Source organism: Megascapheus bottae, chromosome 10 (genome assembly GCF_031878675.1).
Source record: "Megascapheus bottae isolate mThoBot1 chromosome 10, mThoBot2.hap1, whole genome shotgun sequence".
Taxonomy (NCBI): Eukaryota; Metazoa; Chordata; class Mammalia; order Rodentia; family Geomyidae; genus Megascapheus; species Megascapheus bottae.
The window spans coordinates 9144909-9157535 of NC_143518.1; the positions used below are offsets into that span (position 1 = coordinate 9144909).

General features: G+C 40.5%; 1 pseudogene; it reads right to left on the bottom strand.

Annotated features, from left to right (window-relative positions):
* Nucleotides 1-5638: 5638 nt before the first annotated feature.
* Nucleotides 5639-8057, bottom strand: LOC150057471 (short transient receptor potential channel 3 pseudogene; annotated as a pseudogene).
* Between the last annotated feature and the right edge of the window lie 4570 nt (nt 8058-12627).

A 12627-nucleotide genomic window follows, 5' to 3' on the forward strand; every position in this document is an offset into this window, starting at 1 on the left:
TTGTTTCCATCACTTGGCTATGTGAATAGTGGAGAGATGACCATGATTGAGTAGGTGTCTTATCATATTCGGGGTTATGATACTCAGGGTAAATGCCCAGGAGTGGTATGTCTGGGTTATAGGGAACCTCCAAACTGCCTTCCAGAGTGGTTGTACTAATTTACATTCCCAGCAGCAATGCAGTAGGATTCCTCTTTCTCCACATCCCTGCCAGCATTTGTCTTGTCTGAGTATAGAATCTTGGCCATTCTGATTGGAGTATGGTAGTATCTTAAGGTGTTTTTATTTCCATTTCCTTTATGACCATGGATGATGGGCATGTTTTCTTTTTGCCATTTTACCTCTTCATCTGATAACTTTCTCTTTAGTTCTCTTGCCCATTTAACGAGTAGTTTGTTGAGTTTCGGGTGGTTAGTTTCTTGAGTTCCCTGTATATTTTCATATTAAGCATTTGTCTGATATATTATTGGTAAATATCTTTTCCCAGTTGTTTGGCTGTCTTTCTACTTTAGTAGCTCTGTCTTTGTCCTGTACAGAAATTTTTATTTTTAGGTAGTCCCCTTTGTCAAGCCTCTCTTCAATCTGTTGTGACCCTGGACTCTGTTCCAGAAGGTTTTGCCTGTGCCTATGAGTTCCAGTATCTTTCCTACTGTGCTGTGTAGCAGTTTCAGGGTTTCATGTCTGATATTGCAGCCTCTGATTCATTTTGAGTTAATATTTGTGCATGGTGACAACCTGTAATCAATTTTTAGTTTTTTGCATGTGCCTGCCCAGTTTTCCAAACTCCAATAATCGAGGAGGCTTTGTTTATTCCACTATATATTTCTGGCTCCTTTGTCCAATATAAGTTGTATGTGCCTTTTAAAAGAAAAATGGTTTTGATATTTTTCCACAGTTTCTGGTTCTCAGAATAGATCTATTCTGGGAAATCATGCAGTCCGACCATGGTGAGACTAACCAAATGTTCTTTAGAAGATAAAGTCTATTAATACAACTCTAATAAATAAGCATCTATCTATATCCTTATGTATATAAAAAGTATATCTTAGAAATTAATATGCTTTTCATGTCCCCATCATCAAGTTAAGGGTTGTTTTCAAAGCTTAATATTTCCATAATTTATAACTTCTGTTTTGGATAGTTCTGACCACCACTTTTTTTAAATTTTTTTTATTGTAATTAGTAAAAGGGTTACATGATATTTGCCAGATAGAAGGTGCATTAATTCACATACATTGATACCCTTTCACATGTCTTGGTACCCATTTCCCTCCCCCCCCACACCCCCCACCCATCTTGGTTTTCCCCCCTTCCCTATCAAATTTCAAATATCCAAATACAAATAAATTCAATATATCAGATAACGAAGTGAGATATTATACCAATATGAGATAACCAAGGGACAGCTAAGGAGATGAGAGACAACATAGTACATTAAGGACAACACTCATTCATTATATGGCTTTTGTTTCAATGTCCTGGAGGTCCTTTCAATTAGCTTCACATTATATGGGCTTATGTATCAAGATTTTGCTCTATTGCAAATCTCTGCTAGTAGAGCCCAAGGTTTCTACTGATTATGACGAATGAGGGAAACCATTGAGCCTAAGTTCCTTTGAGTCTGGCTTACTTCACTTAATATGATTTTTTCTAAGTCATTCTATTTCCTAACAAATGGGGCGATGTCATTCTTTCTGACAGAAGCATAGAATTCCATTGTGTACAAATACCACAACTTGTTGATCCACTCATCAACTGAGGGACATCTAGGTTGGTTCCATATCTTTGCTATGGTGAATAGTGCTGCAATGAACATTGTTGTGCTAGTGGGTTTAGTATGTCCTTGTTTCTGGATGGTTGGGTAAATGCCAAGTAGTGGAATTGCTGGGTCATAGGGGAGTTCTATGTTTAGCCTTTTGAGGCACTGCCACACTGCTTTCCATAGTGGTTGAACGAGTTTGTACTCCCACCAACAGTGTAGTAGTGATCCCTCCTGGCCACATCCCCTCCAGCATCTGTTGTCATTCGTTTTCCTAATCCTGGCCATTCTAACTGGAGTGAGGTGGAATCTTAGAGTTGTTTTGATTTGCATTTCTTTTATGACCAGAGATGTTGAGCATTTCTTCATGTGTCTATAGGCCATTTTTGTTTCTTCTTCAGAGAAGACTCTCTTTAAGTCTTTGGCCCATTTTTTAATGGGATGGTTGTTACTTTGGAGGTTAGTTTTGGAGTGATTCAATTTTTTGAGTTGTTGATATATTTTAGATATGAGGCCTTTGTCCATTGTTTGCTTGGTGAAGATTGTCTCCCATTCTGTAGGCCTTCCTGATTAGTTTACTAGCTATGTCCTTTGCCATACAAAAGCTCTGCAGTTTAATGCAGTCCCACTTATCCAGCCTTTCTCTGATTTGTTGTGATTCTTGGTCCTTATTAAGAAAGTTTCGACCTGTGCCAAGGAGGCCTAGTGTATCTCCTATTCCTTCCTGTAAAGTTTTCAGTATGTCAGCTTTTACCTCCATGACCACCACTTTTTATTACTGCTTAAAGCCAGTTTAGACCAACTATTACATATTCTTCAAATTTTCTTTTTTTTTTTTTGCCAGTCCTGGGCTTGAGCTCAGGGCCTGAGCACTGTCCTTGGACTTTCTCAAGGCTAGAGCTCTACCACTTGAGCCTCAGCACCACTTCTAGCTTTTTTCTGTGTATGTGGTACCAAGCAATTAAACCCGCGTCTTCATGCATGCTAGGCAAGCACTTTAACCACTAGGCCAAACTCCTGGCCCTCAAATTTTCTTTTAAATAAGGACTTTATTAGGAAGCAACAAATCTACTTAGCGGTCAAGGGAGACATATTTTTTTCTTCATGGAGTTTATTGGGGAGCACAAGTCCACTTACCCCAACACCCAAATCTTCTAGCCCTACTAAATAGATACAAATTCACATACACTTCACTTTTTCTAGAATATTAAAGCTACATCCAACATCAAATTTCTGCTTGTTTCCCAATCTTGAGAAATATTAGGGAAAAAAACAAAATGAATTAAAAAAAATTTCCCCTGGTCCTAGGGTTTGGACTCTGGGCCTGGGCATTGTCCCTGAGCTCTTTAGCTTAAGGCTATTGTCCTACCCCTTGAGCCACAGTGCCACTTCTGGTTTCTAGTGGTCAATTGGAGATAAGTGTTTCATGAACTTTAGTGCCTGGGCAGGTTTGGACTGCTATACTCAGATTTCAGCCTCTGGAGTAACTATGATTAAAGGTATGAGCTACAGTGCTCACCGTAAATTTTATTTTCTTTAGGTAGTTGTAGAAAGGAGTTACCCTTCAATTACCATTCAAAAGAGAAGTTTATGAATATAGTGACTCTTGAGCATTGTCACCCCTTTTAACATTCTCATCTCTCTGACCCCATCTCTCCCTCACTTGTTTTTGTAATTTTTAGATTATGCACTGGAGTTTATTTCCTACAAAACAATTTATGTTTATAATGCGTCTTGATCTCCCATTCATTCTACATCAGAATATGTAAGCCACTTTTCCCTTATTGTTCTCAGTTCTTGGTATATACAAAACCTCCTTGCCTGCATTCTTCCCATTTTCCCCATTCATTATTGTACCTCTCTCCTCTTGAGAAACACCCATACTCATTGCCCAATACTCATTTTGTTGGGCTTTGAAATTATCTTTCAAAGAATTGGACTGTTTGCATAGATTCTATTATACTTCAGTTAATTCATTCATAACCAAGTAAAGGCCATTCACTGTGTGTACTTCTAGCTTTAGAGGCACATTCTAATTTCCACTAATGTAGGAAACCAGGCAGCCTGTACTTCTCTGGATCTGGCTTACTTCACTTATCATAATCCTCATCTTTATGGTTGGTTCAAGGTCACTTTCTGAGATATGTACAAATGGCATTCTACTCATTCATCATAATTTCTGGATCCATTCTTCTGTTGAAGTGCATCTGGGCTGATTCCATATCTTGGCTATAGTAAATCAAGCTGCCATACCATGATTATGGTGGTAATTTTTGATCATCATCTTTGTGTTTGTGAAGAACCAGAATCACTAGTTAATCAAATATATTTCACTATCATGGTATAACTTTTCAGGTTGTTGGCCTGCAGGAGCCAGTTTATTTTCTTTACTTTTTACATCACACACTCCACTACTAGGTGCTGTGTTTGATTGTAACAAGGAATAAAATCATCTTTTATAATTTATTTGGGTTTTTCACAGCTTTTCCCACTGTTCTATTCATGTAAGCATTTGGGGATGTCCTAACCTCGTTCATGTTCTTATTAGTGAAACTGGCCTTCCTATTGCTAGGGACATCAATGGAATGATCCTGAATATTAGTGCAAAATATCATTTTTAGATTGTGAGTTAACACATATGTATTATTGTAAAGGTTATGTACTGTGAGTTACAGTTACATAGGTCAGTTAAAGATAATACATTTCTTGTGAGTACTGTCACCCCTTCCCACACTGTCTCCTCGTTTTTACGATTAGTCCCTACCGAGAAGTTTTATAGTTCATTTTAAATATAACATAGAGTTAGTATCACTGCTTCACTTGTTTACTTTTTGTCTCACTCTGTTCCTCAGTCCAAATTTCCCAATGACAGATAAACTAAACAACAGAAAAAGAAAAAAGAAAAAAATTACCCTTTACTATAATTTATTTTGATAAACAGTATTTTGTATGGTCATATGCATATAGATATTGAGGTTTTGTAGTCTACCCTAATATCTTCCCTTGATCGCACTCTGTGTGAATTCCCAGAGACCTATAAATTTTTTATCATGTCCCGGTATATGTTTCTTTATCTCTTCTTCCTTTCTTTCATTCTTTCTGTCTCTTTTTTGTTTTTTTCTTTCCTTTTTGCCTCTCTCTCTCCCTCCCCCTCCCTCCCTCCCTCCCTTCCTTCCTTCTTCCTTGCTTCTCTCTCTCTCTCTCTCTCTCTCTCTCTCTCTCTCTCTCTCTCTCTCTCTGTCTCTCTCTCTCCCTCTCTCTCTCCTTCTCTCTCTCTCCCTTCCTCCCTCCCTGGCTTTCCTTCCTCCCTTCCTTTCCCTTCCTTTCCCTTCCCTTCTTTCCCCTCCCCTCTCCCCTCTCCCCTCCTTCTTTCCTTCCTTCCTTCCTTCCTTCCTTCCTTCCTTCCTTCCTTCCTTCCTTCCTTCCTTCTTTCCTTCCTTCTTTCTTTCTCTTTCGTTTTTTTTATTGTAGAAAAGTCTTTAATATGTTTTTAAGCAATTTTATGAAACAAATCAATATGTACTTGTATTTTCTATCCAATCATTGTTGAATTTCTTACTTGGCCTTTAACGATTCTAAGAATAAAAGTCATGCCTAAAATTCTAAGAAAAGCTCACCATGTCAGAGTTGGGAAAACACTTCTTCAGTTTCTAGTAAACATAAAACAAAAACAAAATCACAAGCAAACAAACAAAAACCACCCCACACTTCTTCAGCAGTTAGACAAGAAAAGATCTGCTACATAGCAATCATCTTTTATTTGTGTTTATGATTTATTGGCAGTTCAGTCCGGTTCCAACAACATTTATTGAGCACCTACTGTGTACCAGGCACTGTTCTAAATGCTGTCATAACATCATAACATTAGGCTTTTAAATACAATGGTGGGTCTTTTGAATTGTTGAGACAGACAATGAAAATAAGTTTTCAAATGATAAAATTGTAAAACCATTAAGACCTAATTCTGAAAGATTCACAGAATGGAAGGTAATTAGTCCTAAAAATGTATACCGTAGTTTTTTTTCAAGTAGCTCATTCTTAGAAATATTATTGCCCACATTTGTGCTGTAGTCATAGCCATAGCACAGTTTATGATGTCATTCACACCTGAGCATGCCAGGATTCAGTTTCTCACTGAGTTTATGAATTAGAATGGCTAATTCCTCTGTGGCCTGGCTCTTATCTTCCAAAAGTTCATATCGAAGGCTGGAGATGACTTGCTTGATTTCTTCTAATTCACCTTCATTAACTTCATCATTTTCTTTGTCCACTTGTGCTTTCAGAACATAGCGCCTGATAATGAAAACACTTATCTGCTGATATCGTGTTGGTTGGTTGGGAATGCTGTTGAAACTGTGTGATTCAAAAACTCTTGAGTTAGACTGAGTGAAGAGGTTTAACCTTGACTTTGAGTTACCCATTCCCATTTCCAGATCCTTCTGTAGTCTTCTCCTTCTGCATTTAGAAAAGTTCATGATCCTCATGATGAAATACACAAAAGATTTGGGGCTGGGGACCAGACTGAAGGGTGAAGGTAAAGTTTTTCCATCATCAAAATAGGATAACCAGAGCTTTGAACATGCAAATTTCCATTCTACATCACTGTCATCCTCGATTTCTTGATATGAGCTATTAATCATAGCAATGAGCATGTTGAGCAGAACAACCACCATAGTTACATTGTATATTCCATAAAGAACATATCCAATATTCTCTATGAACTTGTGATCATATTTAAGAATAACAGAAGTCACTTCCGACAACCCAAATATGGACCAAAACAAAGTCTTGAAACTTTCTTCTATGGTGGTAAAAGCAGGATTTACTTCGGCCCCAAGGTAGTAAGAATAAAGTATGAATATGCCAATCATGAAAGCCAGGAATACCATAATAAAGAGAACCATGAACTTGAAGATGTCTTTTACAGTTCTTCCCAGAGAGATCTGCAAGGGGTCAAAACTCTCGTTGGCAGGGAGGATGTAGGCTATTCAAGAGAAGCTGAGGACCACAGCGATGGCGTACAAATCTTCAGATATGATCTGGGGGTCAGAGGGGAGCCATTTATCTCTGGTGTAAGTAAAATACTAAATTTCTGGTGGGAGCGTGACCTCACTAAGGTCACTGTCCTGGATGTAGCTATCCACATACTGCTGGGCTCTTGTGGCCTGAAGGAAAGCCAGGAATCTGGCAGTGAATGCAGCAATGGAAATGGACAGCATCCCGAAGTCTAGAACATTCCACAGCTGCAAGATGTATTCCCTCGGGCCTTCCAGCCACAGCTCCTTGCACTCAGACCACATCATTCCCAGCACCCAGACCATAATGAGCATTTCCATCCAGATGAACTGCGTGGTTTTCACTCGGAAGATCTGTCTGGGGAAATCAATGACCATGACATTGGGTGGAGTGTCAATGCCCTCAAACCTGTCGGAGGCGTTGAACACAAGGAGGCCCAGGAAGATGATGGAGGCGGCAGCGGCAGCATGGGCCACGAACTTCATGAAAGGGGCTCTCAGGATCTCCCCAGCCTGCTGCACGGGGCGATCCAGTAGCTCACAGCGAGGAATGGCAGGCCCAGGGCCACCACCAGTACCACCAGACATTTGATGACTATGGTCTGCTCCCGAAGGCCGGAGAGGTTCTCATACCAGATCGTGCATGCTGTCCTCGTCGTAGAAGTCGTCCTGCATCTCCTGCTGGCAGGAGCTGAGCATCAGGTGCCCGCTGGCGGCGAAGCCAGGGTGGTTGAGGATGGCCTCCACGATGCGCACGTAGCCCTTGCTGATGGCCAGCAGCAGCGCGTCGCCGATGCCCGCCAGGTTCTCCTTCTTGAGCAGCAGCTCCGTCACCTCCAGGTGCTCGTTGCCCAGGCCAGCTGCAGCGCGTTCTGCCCCATGTAGTCCACGCAGTTCACGTCGAGCGTCTGCGACTCCTCCAGCATCTTGCCCACCACGGGGATGTTGCCATACTCGGCAGCGTCGAGGAAGCGCTCCTCCTCTGCCATCAGGCTGGTGCCACGGTCATTGAATGTGAACGCGGGGCCCCGCACTGCCTGGCGGCGGCCCTTCTCCCACATCACCATGGTGCGCCGCAGGGACGGGCTGCCCTCCATGGATGGGTCGGGGCCAGGCTGCAGGGCAGCGGCAGCCGCGCGGGGGTGCGGCTCCAATCCCCCGTTGATGCCCCTCCAGCCGCGGTGGCGGCGCTGCGGCCCGGCCCCGCGCTCCTCGCCCTCCTCCCCGGGCGCGGCGAAGGTTACCCGCGCAGGCTCCCCGCCCCGCTTGACCTTGGTGGACATGGAGGCGCGGGGCGCGGCCAGGGCGCGGGGCGGCGGGGACCCGGCCAGGAGTCCGGGCGGCCCGGGATGGGGACGCGGGAGGGCGCTGCGCAGCCCTCCAGCCGGCAGTCAGGGGCGGGGGGCCGCAGCCCGCGCCGGCCACCCGCATCCAACCCGGGCAGCCGGCGGTGGGGGGGGCCGCGGGGCGCGGCACGGGGCGGGGGCCGTGCGGGGGGCCGTGCGGGGGGGGCAGGCGCCCGCCCAGAATCGGTCCCGGGGCTCCCCCTCTTTCGTTTTTTGTCTCTCTCCTTCCCTCTCCTTCCTTTTTTCTCTCTTCCTTGCCCCCTCCTCTCCCTCCCTGGCTTTCTTTCCTTTTTTCCTTCCCTCCTTCCTTTCCTCTTTCCTTCCCTCCCTCCCATTTCTTTCTTTCTTTCTTTCTTTCTTTCTTTCTTTCTTTCTTTCTTTCTTTCTTTCTTTCTTTCTTTCTTTCTTCTTCCTTCCTTCCTTCCTTCCTTCCTTCCTTCCTTCCTTCCTTCCTTCCTTCCTTTCTTTCTTCCCTTTTTATCTCTCCCCCTCTTCCTTCTTTCTTTCCTTCCTTCTCTCTCCTTTCCTTGCTTCTCTCTCATCCTCCCTCCCTCCTTGAATTTCTTTTTCTCCTTCCTTCCTTCCTGCCTTCCTTCCTTTCTTCCTTTTCTTTTCTTTCTTTCTTTCTTTCTTTCTTTCTTTCCTTTCCCTTTCTTTCTTTCTTTTTTCTTTCTTTCTTTCTCTCTCTCTCTTTCTCTCTCTCTCTTTCTCTTTCTTTCTTTCTTTCTTTCTTTCTTTCTTTCTTTCTTTCTTTCTTTCTTTCTTTCTTTCTTTCTTTCTTTCTTTCTTTCTTTCTTTCTTTCTTTCCATGCAGTGTGGTTACTTGTAACTTGAATTTTGCTTATAAATCTACCACATGTGAATAAAACTATGCAAATTATTTCTTTAGGTCTGCCTTACTTTGCTTAATTTTTTCCCCAAGCCTTTGTATTTCCTTATGAATGATATGAAATAATTCACTATGATGGATGAGTAGAATTCCATGCTGATAAAGATGATGACAAAGGGAACTCTGCCACAATGTTGATAGGAATATTAACATCTTCAACCACTTCGAAAAGCGGTGTGAAGGTTTCTTAAAGATTAAACATAGAACTTTCCTATGAACCAGCAATTCCAATCCAGGACATTTATCTAATAGAACACTAACATGGCTACATTAAAGTTACCAGCACATTGCAACATTGATGACCATAGCCAAGATATGCAATCAACCAAGTAGGTGAATAGAATCAAGAAAATGTGAAATAATCTCTAAAGTACTAGACCTAATGATACCTCTGCAACCTAGCCCAGGCCACTGCTGAGAATTGCATTCTCTGAGTGGTCCTCTGTCCTGGGCTGGCACAGGGCATTGAAGCCATTCAAAAGCCAAGGTTTGGATTTAAACTAGTAAGTGATCTAAAGCAAAAGTCAGAGGAATTCTGTTTGTACAACTGGTATCAACTAAATAGATATACTCATCAAGAGATAATTCCATATTTCTTAGATTTTGGCATCACAAAATTTGGAAAGTTTTCTACATTCGTTTAGGATATTTAGCTTTATATATTTTGCATGGGTAGTTGTTAATTTTATCCTCTTTGTCCTTATTCTAAAGTGAAACTTTTGTGCATCTCTTGGTTACAGGCTTAGGTGCTTTCCCTGAGCATTTTTTGCTCAAGGCCAGTGTGCTAACATTTGAGCCACAGTTCTTTATCTTTCTTTTTTGAATTCATACCTGGAGATAAGTGTCTCACGGATTTTCATGCCCGACCTAGTTTACAACCTCCATCCTCAAATCTCTGCATGCTATGTGGCTATGATTACAAGTGTGAGCCACCACCATAAGGCAAGAAATTCTTAAACACATCATAAATTCATCTTGCAAGATAAAATCCATAGAAATAATGAATATCTCTTGATTGGAAATTTTAAATAAGATATAAATTTCTGTTAATGATGGACTTAATACAGAAATAGTTATGTACTATTTTTCGGATCTTGTTCTTACTGCATTCTCTGCTCCTCTCCTATTGACTTCATTTGCCATTCATTGCAATTTGCAGTTACATTTTCTCAAAGAAGCTGAGTGAAATTTTTCCTATTTAGAATTTAAATTATCATGAGATCCTGCCATGAAAAACAACAACTTGTTAGTTGCAATAGAAATCAACTCCTAAGGCTTTTACTTTTCATCACTCACTGTTTTAGATATTTATGAATTTTTATATTACAGCAATAGTGATGGTTATACTTATTTCAAATCTCTGAACATAGGGGTATGCAGGAAACTTCGTATTTCTCCCCCAAAATGTGGCATTTAACTTGTCTCAGGTGTGTGAAACAATTAAGTGCTGACAGTTTTCAGACCATAAGATGGTTCTCACCAGCACCAGACCATGTTATGCAAAACCTAGTACCAAATGCCCAGCTTCCACAATTGTGAGAAAATTCAGCCATTTATAAATTCTTCCAAGACTGTATCTGTAGTTCTTTTCTTCAGCAAATGGAAAGGACCATAAACATCTAGAGTTATTTTTTCTGCATCTACATTTTCAAGTAGTGACATTCGTTTCCCCACATGATAGAATAATATGAATCATAGGGGAGCTCTATGTTTAGTCTTTCAAGGAATCGCCAGACTGCTTTCCAGAATAGCTGAACAAGTTTACACTCTCACCAATAGTGTAGTAGTGATCCCTCCAGGCCATATCTCAGAAAGCATCTGTTATTAGATTTCTTGATACTGGCCACTGTAACTGGAGTGAGGTGGAATCTCAAAGTTTTTTTGGCTTGCATTTGTCTATGACCAGAGATGAGCATTTCTTCATGTGTCTATAGGCCGTTCTTATTTCTTCTTCAAAGAAGTCTCTCTCTTTTAGTCTTTAGCTGACCTTTTAATGGATTGTCATTTGAGGATATGTTTTTGAAAGATTCAATTTTTTGATATAAGATTCAATTTTTAGATATAAGACCTTTGTCTGTTGTATGGCTAGTGAAATCTTTTCCAACTCTGTGGGCTTTCTATTGAATTTGCTAGCTATGTCCTTTGCCATACAGAAGTTCTGCAGTTTAATGCAGTCCCAATTGTCCAAACTTACTTTAATTTGTTGTGTTTTTGGACTTTTATTAATAAGGAAGATTCAACCTGTGTCAGTGTGTCCTTGTGTATCTCCTATTCCTTCCTGTAAATCTTTAAGGGTATCTGTTTTTATCTCAAGGTCTTTGATCCAGATCTTTGGTACAGTATATATACACTTATTTGCTTATTTGAAATAGGGACGGGAGAGGGGAAAACAAGATGACTGGGAGGGGAGGGGCAAAGTAAGGAGGGGGAAAAAACATGAGAAGAGGTATCAAGGTTCAAGAAGTAATGTACCCACTCCCTGACAAATGTCAAAATAATATATGGAGGTTTATATTTACATTAAAAACAATAAAAATCAAAAATAATATGAATCGCAAACTGTGACTTGATAAAAACTTATGGACTCTTGCAATTTTCTTCTGTGACATTTTTAAGGGAATGTTTTGCAGTCTGCAACACAATCTAAGATCTGACCTCAATATGTCATGCTACAACACTGGTTAAGACCAATACCTTTAGTTAACTTCTAATCCTTTCACAGAGTAAAAATATTTAATATGTATATTAAATAATTATGGAATAATTATGTAAAATAGCTGGTGGTCTCAAATATTCAATTGTACAGAAAGAATGTTATCAAAAGCAACAGAAAATCTATTTTAGTGAATAGTTGAAATGGGGACAAAAACATGAGAAGGGGTATCAATGTTTGTGAAGAAATGCACCTTCTATCTGGTGAATATAATGTAACCCTTCTATTAATGACTATAAAAAAGAAGGCCCAGTAAAATTTAGTTTTATTCAAAGCTGGGTGCAATGGCTCACACCTGTAATCCTAGCTACCTAGGAGGCTGATATCCGAGGATCACGGCTCAAAGCCAGCCTGGGCACCAAAGAACTTGAGACTCTTATCTCCATTTAATCTCTCGAAAATGGTAAATTGGGCTTGGATCAAGCCTTGTGCTGAAGAGTTCAGGGAGAGCACGCAGACAGAGTTCAAGTCCCATGACCCACCCCCCCAAGTTAGTTTTATTCAAATCATGTTTTATAAATCTTTCACTAACTTAAAATCACAATGAACAATATATGTTTATGACATTTAATCATAAAATGATATTACAGTGGGTAGCACAGATAAGTGACATTTATCATATTACAGAAATATTAAAAATATGAATCATGTGTTTTCCCCAACCTTCCACACTTTACTGACTTCAGTGTCCTTGCAAATATTCATACCAATATTTGATAATTTATAGAGAAAATTCAAGTCTTATGCTTACTTTTATTGCTAGACTCATAACATTATTTTGTGACAATATCAGCATAAAATTGTAGTACAGGTCACTACCAGCTAACGTCCTGGGTAGCTGGCAGGTCTGCCTTCTTTTTTTTTTGAAGTCTCTACTGAGGAAGGTATTTCCTCAACTATTTTTG